Source organism: Lithobates pipiens, unplaced genomic scaffold, assembly GCF_037356315.1.
Source record: "Lithobates pipiens isolate NorthernLeopardFrog02 unplaced genomic scaffold, aLitPip1_a1.2 Scaffold_28, whole genome shotgun sequence".
Lineage (NCBI taxonomy): Eukaryota > Metazoa > Chordata > Amphibia > Anura > Ranidae > Lithobates > Lithobates pipiens.
The window spans coordinates 5,271,886-5,289,156 of NW_027507789.1; the positions used below are offsets into that span (position 1 = coordinate 5,271,886).

General features: G+C 47.3%; 1 protein-coding gene across 2 annotated transcripts in view; it reads left to right on the forward strand.

Moving 5' to 3' along the window:
* The first annotated feature begins 8,976 nt into the window (after positions 1–8,976).
* The window catches only part of TEKT3 (tektin 3), a 38,219-nt gene continuing 29,924 nt past the window's right edge, over positions 8,977–17,271 (forward strand). Inside the window, exon 1 of one of the 2 annotated variants that reach the window (XM_077458616.1) lies at positions 8,977–9,146. The gene's annotated coding sequence lies outside the window, so the exon portion shown is untranslated. Of the gene's footprint in view, positions 9,147–9,547; positions 9,591–17,271 lie in introns of those variants that run through there. The other variant, XM_077458618.1, reaches the window with a different exon arrangement.

Here is a 17,271-nt window from a genome sequence, read left to right on the forward strand (position 1 = left end):
CCAAGGACAACGCGGTCTGTGCGCTCCAAGGACAGCGCGGTATGTGCGCTCCAAGGACAGCGCGGTATGTGCGCTCCAAGGACAGCGCGGTATGTGCGCTCCAAGGACAGCGTGGTATGTGCGCTCCAAGGACAGCGCGGTATGTGCGCTCCAAGGACAGCGCGGTATGTGCGCTCCAAGGACAGCGCGGTATGTGCGTTCCAAGGACAGCGCGGTATGTGCGCTCCAAGGACATTGCGGTATGTGCGCACCAAGGACAACGCGGTATGTGCGCTCCAAGGACAGCGTGGTATGTGCGCTCCAAGGACAGCGCGGTATGTGCGCTCCAAGGACAGCGTGGTATGTGCGCTCCAAGGACAGCGCGGTATGTGCGCTCCAAGGACAGCGCGGTATGTGCGCTCCAAGGACATTGCGGTATGTGCGCACCAAGGACAACGCGGTATGTGCGCTCCAAGGACAGCGCGGTATGTGCGCTCCAAGGACAGCGCGGTATGTGCGCACCAAGGACAACGCGGTATGTGCGCTCCAAGGACAGCGCGGTATGTGCGCTCCAAGGACAGCGCGGTATGTGCGCTCCAAGGACAGCGCGGTATGTGCGTTCCAAGGACAGCGCGGTATGTGCGCTCCAAGGACAGCGCGGTATGTGCCTACCAAGGACAGCGCGGTATGTGCGCTCCAAGGACAGCGCCGTGTGTGCGCTCCAAGGACAGCGCGGTATGTACGTTCCAAGGACAGCGCGGTATGTGCGTTCCAAGGACAGCGCGGTATGTGCGCTCCGAGGACAGCGCGGTATGTGCGCTCCGAGGACAGCGCGGTATGTGCGCTCCGAGGACAGCGCGGTATGTGCGTTCCGAGGACAGCGCGGTGTGTGCGCTCCAAGGACAGCGCGGTATGTGCGCTCCAAGGACAGCGCGGTATGTGCGTTCCAAGGACAGCGCGGTATGTGCGCACCAAGGACAACGCGGTCTGTGCGCTCCAAGGACAGCGCGGTATGTGCGCTCCAAGGACAGCGCGGTATGTGCGCTCCAAGGACAGCGTGGTATGTGCGCTCCAAGGACAGCGCGGTATGTGCGCTCCAAGGACAGCGCGGTATGTGCGTTCCAAGGACAGCGCGGTATGTGCGCTCCAAGGACATTGCGGTATGTGCGCACCAAGGACAACGCGGTATGTGCGCTCCAAGGACAGCGTGGTATGTGCGCTCCAAGGACAGCGCGGTATGTGCGCTCCAAGGACAGCGTGGTATGTGCGCTCCAAGGACAGCGCGGTATGTGCGCTCCAAGGACAGCGCGGTATGTGCGCTCCAAGGACATTGCGGTATGTGCGCACCAAGGACAACGCGGTATGTGCGCTCCAAGGACAGCGCGGTATGTGCGCACCAAGGACAACGCGGTATGTGCGCTCCAAGGACAGCGCGGTATGTGCGCTCCAAGGACAGCGCGGTATGTGCGCTCCAAGGACAGCGCGGTATGTGCGCTCCAAGGACAGCGCGGTATGTGCGCTCCAAGGACAGCGCGGTATGTGCGCTCCAAGGACAGCGCGGTATGTGCGCTCCAAGGACAGCGCGGTATGTGCGCTCCGAGGACAGTGCGGTATGTGCGCTCCAAGGACAGCGCGGTATGTACACGCCATAAAAGTCCCATGTTTTTTTCAATTGTCCTGATATTTGGGTCCCAGTAAGGAGGAGGGGCTTATAGAAAGTGAGCGTGACAATTATATAATATATAATTATAAGGCGGAAGTGTACACGGTATATACTCTACACCCCAACAATGGATTTTCCTCTCATCGGTCCGATAATACACCATTCAAAGTGTTTTATGTCAATAAGTGCAAAAAAATAAAAATAAATCGTCTGATCCTGCCACAAATCATGTCAGTTGATAACTTCCTGTTCTGAATCAGTTACATTCCCAGCTCTCTCTGTGGGCTGCAAAACACCTCCCCCTGTGTTATGGAGATGAGGAAAGTTGGAGGTGCTCTGTAGTCCTAACACACTTCCTGTTCTAAAGTGACCACATTGCTGTTCCGTATTATACAGCAGGGGGAGTGTTGTCACTCAGGGACAGGAAGTGCAGGAGAAAAGAAGGAAAAAGGAACCCGGAAAAAGAAAACCTCCTAGGGACTGATAAGCTGCGATATACAGAGGAGGAGATTTACTAAAACTAGAGAGCGCAAAATCTGGTGCAGCTCTGCATAGAAACCAATCAGCTTCCATGTTTTATTGTCAAAGCTTAATGGAACAAGCTTAAGTTGGAAGCTGATTGGCTGCCATGCAGAGCTGCACCAGAATTCCCACTCTCTAATTTTGGTAAATCAACCCCTTTATCTCACAAAAGTAAGTACACCCCTCAGTGACATTTGCGTAAATATTTTCTTCTCTCTTTTCATGTGACAACACTGAAGAAATGATACTTGTCTACAATGTAAAGTAGTGAGTGTACAGCTTGTATAACAGTGTAAATTTCCTGTCCCCTCAAAATAACTCAACACACAGCCATTAATGTCTAAACCGCTGGCAACAAAAGTCAGTACACCCCTAAGTGAAAATCTCCAAATTGGGCCCAATTAGCCATTTTCCCCTCCCCCGGTGTCATGTGACTCATTAGTGTTACAAGGTCTCAGGTGTGAATGGGGAGCAGGTGTGATAAATTTGGTGTTATCGCTCTCACTCTCTCATACTGGTCACTGGAAGGACAACATGGCACCTCATGGCAAAGAACTCTCTGAGGATCTGAAAAAAAAAGAATTGTTGCTCTACATAAAGATGGCCTAGGCTATAAGAAGATTGCCAAGACCCTGAAACTGAGCTGCAGCACGGTGGCAAAGACCATACAGCGGTATAACAGGACAGGCTCCCCTCAGAACAGGCCTCGCCATGGTCCACCAAAGAAGTTGAGGTCACGTGCTCAGCGTCATATCCAGAGGTTGTCTTTGGGAAATAGACGTATGAGTGCTGCCAGCATTGCTGCAGAGGTTGTAGGGGTGGGGGGAGGGGGTTCAGCCTGTCAGTGGTCAGACCATACGCCGCACACTGCATCAAATTGGTCTACATGGCTGTCATCCCAGAAGGAAGCCTCTTCTAAAGATGATGCAGAAGAAAGACTGCAAACAGTTTGCTGAAGACAAGCAGACTAAGGAGATGGATTACTGGAACCATGTCCTGTGGTCTGATGAGACCAAGATAAAGGTATTTGGTGTCAGATGGTGTCAGGCGTGTGTGGGGGCAACCAGGTGAGGAGGACAAAGACAAGTGTGTCTTGTCTACAGTCAGGCATGGTGGTGGGGGTGTCATGGTCTGGGGCTGCATGAGTGCTGCCGGCACTGGGGGGCTACAGATCATTGAGGGGACCATGAATGCCAACATGTACTGTGACATACTGAAGCAGAGCATGATCCCCTCCCTTCAGAGACTGGACCGCAGGGCAGTATTCCAACATGATAACCACCCCAAACGCACCTCCAACACCACCACTGCCTTGCTAAAGAAGCTGAGGGTGAAGGTTATGGACTGGCCAAGCATGTCTCCAGACCTAAACCCTATTCATCATCTGTGGGACATCCTCAGAGGGAAGGTGGAGGAGGGGAAGGTCTCCAACATCCACCAGCTCCGTGATGTCATCATGGAGGAGGGGAAGAGGACTCCAGTGCCAGCCTGTGAAGCTCTGGTGATCTCCATGCCCAAGAGGGTGAAGGCAGTGCTGGAAAATAATGGCGGCCACACAAAATATTGACACTTTGGGCCCAATTTGGACATTTTCACTTAGGGGTGTCCTGACCTTTGTTGCCAGCGGTTTAGACATTAATGGCTGTGTGTTGAGTTATTTTTGAGGGGACAGGAAATTTACACTGTTATACAAGCTGTACACTCACTACTTTACATTGTAGACAAGTGTCATTTCTTCAGTGTTGTCACATGAAAAGATTTACACAAAATGAAATGAGGGGTGTACTTACTTTTGTCAGATACTGTATATACACAATATATATTTCCATTATCAGTGAGTCTCAGGAGTACAGTATATGTCATATACGTCATCTTCTTCTATATATAATCTATAGAGAGGACAATACTGGGATATCCTTATTAGATAAACTCATCTCCTGAGTGACTCCAACAAGTTTGTTTTCTGGTGAGAGTCCGCGCACGTGCCACCGACCGCGCAGCACTGTGCATCTGCAGGGCCTTCATACTAGACAAGGTAACCAATCAGAAATAAGGCGCCCAAATTGCTAAAAATATTTACAAATATAATGGTATATACTGTATGTACAATTTTTAAAAGGCACATTCCATTGAAACATTTTTTATAGCATTAAGTCGCCCCCCTGAATGATACAATTCCTATCCTGCCCTCCATATTCTGACAACATTCTTGGAACCGCCCCTTTCTTTCTTTTCTTTTTCTTTCTCTTTCCCTCCTCCCTTCTTCTCCCTCCGTCCCCGCCTCTTTTCTTTCTCCCCCCCCCCCTCTCTCTTCCTTCCTCCCCTCCCTCTTTTGTTTCTTTTTTCTTCCTCCCCCCCCCTCTCCCCCTTTCTTCTTCTTTTCTCCCTCTCATCCTTCCTTACTTCCTCCATCCCTTTTTTCTCCTCCCTGCCCCCGTCATTGTAGTTTTCCTATCTTCCCTCCTACCCCTTCCTTCCTACCTCCCCTTTCTTTCTTTCCTCCCTCTCTTCCTTCCTTCCTCCCTCTCTTCTTCCTTCCTCCCTCTCTTCCTTCCTTCCTCCTTCTCTTCCTTCCTTCCTCCTCTCCCTTCCTTCCTTCCTCTTATCTTTCTTTCTTTTTCTCTCCCCCCGCCTCTTTCTTCCTTCCTCCCTTCCATCATTTATTTATTCCTATCTCCCTTTGTCCCTCTCATCCTTCTTTCTCTCCTTTCCTTACTTCCTCCCATCCCTTTTACCTTTTTCCTCCCTCACTACCCCATCATCTCCTTTCCTATCTTCCCTCCTTCCTCCCCCCTCTTTTGTTTCTTTCTTTTTTTTTTTTCTCCCTCCCTCTCTTCCTTCCTCCAATCCCCCCCCCCACCCTTCCTTCCTCACCTTTTTTCCTTCCTCCCTCCCATTCTCCCCCCCCCCCCTCATTTCTTTCCTATCTTCCCTCCCTCTCTTCCTTCCTATCTTTCTCCCTCTCATTCTTCCTTTTTTCCTTCCTTATCTTTCTTATTTTCTCTTCTTTCTTTCTTTCTTTCTTTTCTCCCTTCCTCCCTGCCCCCCTTTCTTCCTTCCTATGTTCCATCCTCCCTCATTTTCCTTCCTTCCTATCTTTGTTCCTCCCATTCTTCCCTTTTTCCTTCCTTGCTTCCTCACAACTTCCATCCCGATGTCACTCTTCTTTCTTATCTTCCCTTTTTCTTTCTTTCTTTCTTTCTCTCTCTCTCTCTCTTTCTTTCTTTTCTCCCTTCCTCCCCGCCCCTCCCCTTCCTTCCTTCCTCCCTCCTTTTCTTCCTTCCTTCCACCTCAGAGTATGTCTTCACCATTTCATCTTCTAGTTACAAGTAAATTTTTCTGTGGGAGATCTAATCAGCAAATGACTGCAGAGAACAGAGAGGTCGGGTTACTGCTGGTCTATGTATGAAATAAACACTTTAGTTCTATGTTGTGTGACACCGAGAATCCCATTACATGGCGGAGATGACACTCAGCACACGAGAAGATCCACCCCCAGCAACCAATCACAATCAGATCCCAGAGACTATCGGTATATAGAGACGTGAAGTGTGGAGGTTTATATATATATTACAATGTTGCAATAATGATACAAAGACAAACATGATGGAAAAGTCATTCAATTGTCATTGGTGATCGAGTGTTGTGTTGGAGCCGCCCATTCATTATCATGTCTGCAACCATCCATAAAAAAACATACATGACCCTTCTATCGAAATGTGGAGCGAGAGCCCTCCAATCAGGGTTGGAGTAGTTTGGGCCCTCCAATTAGAAATGGAGCCAGAACCCTCCAATCAGGGTTTAAGCCAGAACACTTCAATAAGGTTTACAGCTTGAGCCCTCCAATTAGTGTTGGAGATACAACCCTCCAATCAGGTGTGCATAGCGCCGCCATGATTCTTCACAGCCCCTCCCCCATGATTCTTCACAGCCCCACCCCCATGATTCTTCATAGCCCCACCCCCATGATTCTTCACAGCCCCACCCCCATGATTCTTCACAGCCCCATCGCCATGATTCTTCACAGCCCTCCCCCGTGATTCTTCACAGCCCCACCCCCATGATTCTTCACAGCACCTCCCCCATGATTCTTCACAGCCCCACCTCCATGTTTCTTCACAGCCCCCCATGATTCTTCACAGCCCCACCTCCATGTTTCTTCACAGCCCCTCCCCCGTGATTCTTCACAGCCCCACCTCCATGTTTCTTCACAACCCCACCTCCATGATTCTTCACAGCCCTTCCCCCGTGATTCTTCACAGCCCCTCCCCCATGATTTTTCACAGCCCCACCCCCCATGATACTTCACAGCCCCTCCTCCATGATTCTTCACAGCTCCACCGCCATGATTCTTCACAGCCCCACCTCCATGTTTCTTCACAGCCCCTCCCCCGTGATTCTTCACAGCCCCACCTCCATGTTTCTTCACAACCCCACCTCCATGATTCTTCACAGCCCTTCCCCCGTGATTCTTCACAGCCCCTCCCCCATGATTTTTCACAGCCCCACCCCCATGATACTTCACAGCCCCTCCTCCATGATTCTTCACAGCTCCACCGCCATGATTCTTCACAGCCCCTCCTCCATGATACTTCACAGCCCCTCCCCCATGATTCTTCACAGCCCCTCCTCCATGATACTTCACAGCCCCTCCTCCCATGATTCTTCACAGCCCCTCCTCCATGATTCTTCACAGCCCCACCACCATGATTCTTCACAGCCCTCCTCCATGATTCTTCACAGCCCCGCCGCCATGATTCTTCACAGCCCCGCCTCCATGATTCTTCACAGCCCAACCCCATGATTCTTCACAGCCCCCACCCATGATACTTCACAGCCCCTCCTCCATGATTCTTCACAGCCCCTCCTCCATGATTCTTCACAGTCCCACCGCCATGATTCTTCACAGCCCCACCGCCATGATTCTTCACAGCCCCACCTCCATGATACTTCACAGCCCCTCCTCCATGATTCTTCACAGCCCCACCACCATGATTCTTCACAGCCCCTCCTCCATGATTCTTCACAGCCCCACCCCCATGATTCTTCACAGCCCACCCCCATGATTCTTCACAGCCCCACCCCCATGATTCTTCACAGCCCCTTCTCCATGATTCTTCACAGCCCCGCCGCCATGATTCTTCACAGCCCCACCTCCATGATTCTTCACAGCCCCACCCCCATGATTCTTCACAGCCCCACCCCCATGATTCTTCACAGCCCCACCCCCATGATTCTTCACAGCCCCTCCTCCATGATTCTTCACAGCCCCGCCGCCATGATTCTTCACAGCCCCACCCCCATGATTCTTCACAACCCCTCCCCCATTATTCTTCACAGCCCCACCCCCATGATTCTTCACAGCCCCACCTCCATGATTCTTCACAGCCCCACCCCCATGATTCTTCACAGCCCCTCCTCCATGATTCTTCACAGCCCCGCCGCCATAATTCTTCACAGCCCCACCTCCATGATTCTTCACAGCCCCACCCCCATGATTCTTCACAGCCCCCACCCCATGATTCTTCACAGCCCCACCCCCATGATTCTTCACAGCCCCACCCCCATGATTCTTCACAGCCCCTCCTCCATGATTCTTCACAGCCCCGCCGCCATGATTCTTCACAGCCCCACCCCCATGATTCTTCACAACCCCTCCCCATTATTCCTTCACAGCCCCACCCCCATGATTCTTCACAGCCCCACCCCATGATTCTTCACAACCCCTCCCCCATTATTCTTCACAGCCCCACCCCCATGATTCTTCACAACCCCTCCCCCATTATTCTTCACAGCCCCACCCCCATGATTCTTCACAACCCCTCCCCCATTATCTTCACAGCCCCACCCCCATGATTCTTCACAGCCCCACCACCATGATACTTCACAGCCCCACCCCCATGATTTTTCACAGCCCCACCACCATGATTCTTCACAGCCCCTCCCCCATGATTCTTCACAGCCCCACCCCCATGATTCTTTGTGACACTGTAAGTTAATTCGTTTGGTAAGCGCACATGCAGATTTTTTTTTTTATCAGAATCGATCGACAAACCCCCCATAGCCGATCGGATTATAATTCTCGTTCAATGTGATCATTTAAAGGTTCTTCTAATGACACTTCTAATTCACTTTCCAATCGATTGGATCCGAACTGATTCGCAAACAATCAAAATTGCCAAAACTTCTCTAGACTTGAAATCGATCAAACTGAGTCAATTGGCAAAGGTGCAGAAATGATAGATCTCCAGCTCTCTTCATCATATTTCGATCCATCAGATCGCTTGATATGTGATCGATAACTTGCCATCGTATTTTCCAGCTATCGATCAAATTCCGGGGGGGGGGGGGGGTCATATTGGTAGATTGGGTTGTGGACTATAGAGCGATTGTTGGAAGAGATCGATTGGAAAAGAAATGGATTATTTATTTAGGTGTGTATGGATTGGTCACCATATGATGACTTATAATTGGCTGTTGGTCCATGGAATGAGGTTGGTGGGTGTGTGGTCCCCATTATATGGGGGGACCCCCAGATCTGATCATCTATAGGAGATATCACACAGTATATATATAATACAGGGGTACAGGGGGGGCTGGGATTGGATGCCTGTTATATTCAGTGTGGGGCCCCTCCCCTCCCGTCTGACCCCTCCATGTGTTCTCTAACGCTGGTTGCTAGGGACATGTGCGTCCATGGCAACCGAACTCAGATGCGCTCTCGGCCCCGCCCAGCTTTGGCCGCCACTGGCCAGCTGTCAGTCACAGCCCGCCCTTTTCTGGAAGAGCAGCCCACTGATTGGTTGCGAGGAGTGCCAGTCGCCGGGACTGAGAGAAGCCGCGGGAGGGCTGATGGCTGAAGACCGGAGAGATGATCAGAGCTGCTGAGAGCAGAGAGAGCGGAGAGAGGGGGAAGAGCGGCTCTAGAACCTGACTACCTACCTGAGGGGGAGGCCCACCTACCTGTCCTGACTACCTGCAGGTGAGTTCCACCTACCTATCCTGACTACCTACCTGCAGGTGAGTCCTAAACTACCTACCCGCAGAGGAGTCCCATCTACCTGTCCTGACTACCTACCCGCAGAGGAGTCCCATCTACCTGTCCTGACTACCTACCTGCAGAGGAGTCCCATCTACCTGTCCTGACTACCTACCTGCAGGCGAGTCCCACCTACCTGTCCTGACTACCTACCTGCAGAGGAGTCCCATCTACCTGTCCTGACTACCTACCTGCAGGCGAGTCCCACCTACCTGTCCTGACTACCTACCTGCAGGCGAGTCCCATCTACCTGTCCTGACTACCTACCTGCAGAGGAGTCCCATCTACCTGTCCTGACTACATTCCTGCAGGTGAATCCCACCTACCTATCCTGACTACCTACCTGCAGGCGAGTCCCACCTACCTGTCCTGACTACCTACCTGCAGGCGAGTCCCACCTACCTGTCCTGACTACCTACTGCAGGCGAGTCCCACCTACCTATCCTGACTACCTACCTGCAGGTGGGCCCCAACCTACCTACCTGCAGGGGCGTCCCACCTACCTGCCCTGACTACCTACCTGTCTTATTTGCCTACCTTCAAGTGAGCCCCAGCCCGCACCTGTCCTGACTACCTTCCTCAGCCTACCTGTTCTACTTACTTAAGGATCTCAAGTCCCACGCTGCACCTACCTGTCCTAGTTTACATACCTGAGAGTGAGTCCTAGCCTGTACCTAGTTGGCTATCTGCTTAAAGCTGAGTCCTAACCAACCTTTCCTGACTACCTACCTGGGAGGGGGGGGGTCTTAGTCTACCTGCCTTGACTATCTACCTGAAGGGGGGTTCCAGCCCACCTATCCTAACTACCCACCTATATATGAGTCCCAGCCTGCACCTACCTAACCAAGATTGAATCCCTTTTTTTTCCTGTCCTGACTACTTGACAAGGGAGGGGTCCCATCCTACCTACCTACAGGTCAGCCCCAGCCTGCACCTACTTGTCCTGACTGCCTACCTGCAGGTATATCCCACCTGCACCTACCTTTCCTCGCTGCCTACCTGCTTGTAAATCCCCACCTGCACCTACCTTTCCTCACTGCCTACCTGCCTGTAAATCCCAGCCTGCACCTACCTTTCCTCACTGCCAACCTGCAGGTATATCCCCGCCTGCACCTACCTTTCCTCACTTCCTACCTGCAGGTATATCCCAACCTGCACCTACCTTTCCTCACTGGCTACCTACAGGTATATCCCTGCCTGCACCTACCTTTCCTCACTGCCTACCTGCCTGTATATCCCTGCCTGCACCTACCTTTCCTCACTGCCTTCCTGCCTGTATATCCCTGCCTGCACCTACCTTTCCTCACTGCCTACCTGCCTGTATATCCCCACCTGCACCTACCTTTCCTTGCTGCCTACCTGCAGGTAAATCCCAACCTGCACCTACCTTTCCTCGCTGCCTACCTGCCTGTATATCCCCACCTGAACCTACCTTTTCTCGCTGCCTACCTGCAGGTATATCCCAACCTGCACCTACCTTTCCTTGCTGCCTACTTGCAGGTATATCCCAACCTGCACCTACCTTTCCTCACTGCCTACCTTTCCTCACTGCCTACCTGCCTGTATATCCCACCTGCACCTACCTTTCCTCACTGCCTACCTTCCTGTATATCCCCGCCTGCACCTACCTTTCCTTGCTGCCTACCTGCAGGTAAATCCCAACCTGCACCTACCTTTCCTTGCTGCCTACCTGCAGGTAAATCCCAACCTGCACCTACCTTTCCTCACTGCCTACCTGCCTGTTTATCCCAACCTGCACCTACCTTTCCTCGCTGCCTACCTGCCTGTATATCCCAACCTGCACCTACCTTTCCTCACTGCCTACCTGCAGGTATATCCCAACCTGCACCTACCTTTCCTCGCTGCCTACCTGCAGGTATATCCCAACCTGCACCTACCTTTCCTCGCTGCCTACCTGCAGGTATATCCCAACCTGCACCTACCTTTCCTCGCTGCCTACCTGCAGGTATATTCCAACCTGCACCTACCTTTCCTCACTGCCTAGCTGCCTGTAAATCCCAACCTGCACCTACCTGTGCCGTCCACCTATGTCTCCCTGCCACTGATACAGACCAGGGACCCAGAGAGCGCCAAACCATCTGTAATACCGGGGCTGCAAGAGGGGCGATCACCCCATTACCAGCACAGACAGGAGAGCGTCACCCAGAACATGCAACATGTCATGACCCAATCATCACAAGCCTCATCCCTGGAATAGAGTGGCCCTGGAAATGTATAAATGGCTCCTGTGTGCGTCCCTCTAATTCCCAGAGTGTCATACAGAGAATATTTCTATAGTATGGTTCATTAAATCACAAATTAAACTTTGTATCCTTTCATGAATCGATCGATCGATCTATTTATCTATCTATAGAGCTGAGCAAAACCGAGTCTTCACTACACTGGGATTTAAATGGCAAAAAATGGGCCCCTCTTTGACCTCATCAATACTTTATGTAGGTATTTTTACAGAACACTCAATAGAAAGCAAAACAAAAACAAAACAAACAAACAACAAAGTAAAAACAGAAAAACAAATAAAATGTAACATTATATAAATAATCTGATTAGGACACAAAAATGACAAAACATTACTACAAGAAATACCAATATAGCCAAACACAAAACAGTAGAGTGTGTGTGTGTATATATATATATATATACTGGATGTACTTATGTGTATATTATACTTTTTGTATAATTATTACACAATTATTTATTCCTAAAGAAACAACAAATAGAATACAATTCCCATTCAAGTTATTTAATGCATCTAATATAGAATGAAAAAAAATACCTCTCACTCTGTCTGACCAACGTCCGTCCCCCCTCCCCCCCGGGGTCTATGGGTCAGGTTGCTTTGCCTACCTACACACCGCACACCACAATACCACAGGTGCCATGGTAACCAATCAGACAACTGCTTTGATCCTCCTGCTAAGCATGGAAATGCCTGATTGGTTGGTATGGGCTGCAAAGTTACAACATAAACATGTCATGTCTGGGAGGTTAGCTAGAAAATCTTAAAGCGGTTGTATAGTAATTTTTGGGACTTTTACCTACAGGAGAGCCTATAATAAGGCTTATCTGTAGGTAAAAAAAATTATCTCCTGACTGCAGCGGCGCATGCGCACAGGGGATTCTTGGCTGAAAGCCAGGCGGACGCCGGACCCTGCCGGTGACGATATGGCGGCTCGGGCCACTCACAGCACCTGGAGCCGCGATACCCGGAAGAAACGCAGAGGGAGCATGTCAGCGTGGATCGGGCCAGATGTCGGGGCCTCGTTCTAAGGTAAGTATTTCATAATTAACTAGTATTCGGTGCATACTAGCTCATTATGCCTTTTCCTTTGCAGGTGGGGAAAAAAAACACATCAGCGGGTTTACAACCGCTTTAAGAGTGACTTAAAGGGTCAGTCCTTCCAAAACGGAAACGTCAGATTATGGTGGTTCAGGGTTGCTAGAGGTTCCTCGGGCAATGAGAAAATTCTGCCTTTCAGATCAGTTCCCACCGACACCAATCATCTTTTTATCTATCTGTAAGAATGTAATTCTTCTCACTGATCACCAATGTAAGGAACATTCTTCTCACTGATCACCAATGTAAGGAACATTCTTCTCACTGATCACCAATGTAAGGAACATTCTTCTCACTGATCACCAATGTAAGGAACATTCTTCTCACTGATCACCAATGTAAGGAACATTCTTCCCACTGATCACCAATGTAAGGAACATTCTTCTCACTGATCACCAATGTAAGGAACATTCTTCCCACTGATCACCAATGTAAGGAACATTCTTCCCACTGATCACCAATGTAAGGAACATTCTTCTCACTGATCACCAATGTAAGGAACATTCTTCTCACTGATCACCAATGTAAGGAACATTCTTCTCACTGATCACCAATGTAAGGAACATTCTTCTCACTGATCACCAATGTAAGGGACATTCTTCCCACTGATCACCAATGTAAGGAACATTCTTCCCACTGATCACCAATGTAAGGAACATTCTTCTCACTGATCACCAATGTAAGGAACATTCTTCTCACTGATCACCAATGTAAGGAACATTCTTCTCACTGATCACCAATGTAAGGAACATTCTTCTCACTGATCACCAATGTAAGGAACATTCTTCTCACTGATCACCAATGTAAGGGACATTCTTCCCACTGATCACCAATGTAAGGAACATTCTTCTCACTGATCACCAATGTAAGGAACATTCTTCTCACTGATCACCAATGTAAGGAACATTCTTCCCACTGATCACCAATGTAAGGAACATTCTTCCCACTGATCACCAATGTAAGGAACATTCTTCTCACTGATCACCAATGTAAGGAACATTCTTCTCACTGATCACCAATGTAAGGAACATTCTTCTCACTGATCACCAATGTAAGGAACATTCTTCTCACTGATCACCAATGTAAGGAACATTCTTCCCACTGATCACCAATGTAAGGAACATTCTTCTCACTGATCACCAATGTAAGGAACATTCTTCTCACTGATCACCAATGTAAGGGACATTCTTCTCACTGATCACCAATGTAAGGAACATTCTTCTCACTGATCACCAATGTAAGGAACATTCTTCTCACCGATCACCAATGTAAGGAACATTCTTCTCACCGATCACCAATGTAAGGAACATTCTTCTCACCGATCACCAATGTAAGGAACATTCTTCCCACCGATCACCAATGTAAGGAACATTCTTCTCACTGATCACCAATGTAAGGAACATTCTTCTCACCGATCACCAATGTAAGGAACATTCTTCTCACCGATCACCAATGTAAGGAACATTCTTCTCAATGATCACCAATGTAAGGAACATTCTTCTCACTGATCACCAATGTAAGGAACATTCTTCTCACTGATCACCAATGTAAGGAACATTCTTCCCACTGATCACCAATGTAAGGAACATTCTTCTCACTGATCATCAATGTAAGGAACATTCTTCTCACTGATCACCAATGTAAGGAACATTCTTCCCACTGATCACCAATGTAAGGAACATTCTTCTCACTGATCACCAATGTAAGGAACATTCTTCTCACTGATCACCAATGTAAGGGACATTCTTCTCACTGATCACCAATGTAAGGAACATTCTTCTCACTGATCACCAATGTAAGGAACATTCTTCTCACCGATCACCAATGTAAGGAACATTCTTCTCACCGATCACCAATGTAAGGAACATTCTTCTCACCGATCACCAATGTAAGGAACATTCTTCCCACCGATCACCAATGTAAGGAACATTCTTCTCACTGATCACCAATGTAAGGAACATTCTTCTCACCGATCACCAATGTAAGGAACATTCTTCTCACCGATCACCAATGTAAGGAACATTCTTCTCAATGATCACCAATGTAAGGAACATTCTTCTCACTGATCACCAATGTAAGGAACATTCTTCTCACTGATCACCAATGTAAGGAACATTCTTCCCACTGATCACCAATGTAAGGAACATTCTTCTCACTGATCATCAATGTAAGGAACATTCTTCTCACTGATCACCAATGTAAGGAACATTCTTCCCACTGATCACCAATGTAAGGAACATTCTTCCCACTGATCACCAATGTAAGGAACATTCTTCTCACTGATCACCAATGTAAGGAACATTCTTCTCACTGATCACCAATGTAAGGAACATTCTTCCCACTGATCACCAATGTAAGGAACATTCTTCTCACTGATCACCAATGTAAGGAACATTCTTCTCACTGATCACCAATGTAAGGAACATTCTTCTCACTGATCACCAATGTAAGGAACATTCTTCTCACTGACCACCAATGTAAGGAACATTCTTCCCACTGATCAGCAAAAAAAAAAATCAGATTTCTTCATCAATTTAGGCCGACATGTATTCAGAATTGTCTGTATTTTTTTGTTCATAGTGCAAAAAAAAAAAAATACAGAGGTGATCAAATACCACCAAAAAAAAAGATTTCTATTTTTGGGCAAAAAAAGGGCATCAATTTGATTTGGGAACAGCGTCGCACCACCGCGCAATTGTCAGTTAAAATAACGCAGCGCAAAAAATGGACTGGTCAGGAAAGAGGGGGGGTAAATCTTCCGGAGGGCAAGTGGGTAAGCTGAATCTTCTTTTTTTTTTATACGTAAATTTAAATGCAGAATGTATTTATTACTAGGTTTGCATCAAATAAGAATTGACAATTGGTCGCCCCGTTCACGGCTTCATGTTTTGTTAGTGTAGCAAATAAACACCTACAGAGAAAAAAAACAAACGGCTCCGGCGTCTATATCTGTGCACAGGGAGCGCGGAGATCCCCGTGGGTGGCCGCTGAATCTGGAGGGAGAAGGTAACCCGATAGGAGGAATGCGATCTCTTATTATTTCACAGCCGCGCACAATTAATAAGCGCTGACACTGGTTTTATCAGTGGATAATTGCAGCTATCGCTTTCCAGCGAGGACGTCGCTCTTCCAGCCTATTATGGGATAACAAATCGTCAGCTTAGAAGGCGAATCGCCTCCATCACAGTAGAAGCGCTCGCTATATCCGCTGGGTTTTGTTTCACACCCTTTCTATTCACTTGAACCCATTCATGGTAAAAAAAAAATGTTCCTTAGAGTAGCCGCCCCGGATCACCCTGACATTACTACACTGGAAGATGATTGGTTGGAGGGCCCAACCCAACTTCATTCATAGTGGGGTAAAACAAAATGAAACTTTTAAATAAATGGTTACATTTTATCACTTTAATTAGGCCTTATGTACTCTCAGCTTAAGAAGACGCCCCTTTTCCCGGTGTTTGGCGTTTTTTCTTGTCAGCCTGTAAAGCACCTCCATGTTGTCCATGCATATATAGGCATTTACAGGCTGGAAAAAAAAAAACTTCACTTGCCCGTTCAGGAGAGGAGATTTTGAGCAGAAAAAAAAACAGACGTGTAATTTTGTTTCATTCCGAATTCGTTTTTTTAATGAATTTAGAAAAATTTGTTAATTCAGAAATATCTGAATAGACGAAAACCCGTTTAACACATTTTTCTGAATATTCCTAAATTTGAAAATTCAGGGATTTGAAATTAGAAAATTTGGAGATTTGAAATTAGAAAAATTTGGAGATTTGAAATTAAAAAATTTGGAGATTTGAAATTAAAAAATTTGGAGATTTGAAATTTAGAAAATTTGGAGATTCGAAATTAGAAAATTTGGAGGTTCGAAATTAGAAAATTCGGAGGTTCGAAATTAGAAATTTTGGAGGTTTGAAATTAGAAATTTAGGAGGTTCGAAATTAGAAAATTCGAAGGTTCGAAATTAGAAAATTCGAAGGTTCGAAATTAGAAAATTCGAAGGTTCGAAATTAGAAAATTCGAAGGTTCGAAATTAGAAATTCGAAGGTTCGAAATTAGAAAATTCCAAGGTTCGAAATTAGAAAATTCCAAGGTTCGAAATTAGAAAATTCCAAGGTTCGAAATTAGAAAATTCCAAGGTTCGAAATTAGAAAATTCCAAGGTTCGAAATTAGAAAATTCCAAGGTTCGAAATTAGAAAATTCCAAGGTTCGAAATTAGAAAATTCCAAGGTTCGAAATTAGAAAATTCCAAGGTTCGAATTTGAAAAGTTGAGATTCTAAAATTTGCAAATTCAAAATTAGAAAATTCGCAGATTTGAAAATCTGAAATAATAACTTAACTATTACTAACTATTTAAATGATAGATATTGGAATTTCCTTTGAAATTTGGCTTTTAGTGAACGTAACGAATGCAAATTTATCCGAAGTTACAAATTATCCGAAATAACAAATGCCGTATTTAAACGAATGGAACGTAACAAATTAATAATAATAAATAACGGTAATAATCATAAAAACGTTTTTATTATTAAATTATAGGTATTGGAATTTTCTTTCAAATTTGGCTGTTGGCGAGCGTAACAAATTGGAATTTATCTGAAGTTATGAATGATGGGCTCCTTGAGGGTAGGGACCGATGTGAGTGTGCAATGTACAGGGATAGGGACAATTGTAGACACTCAGGTTGAACTGGATGGACTGGTGTCTT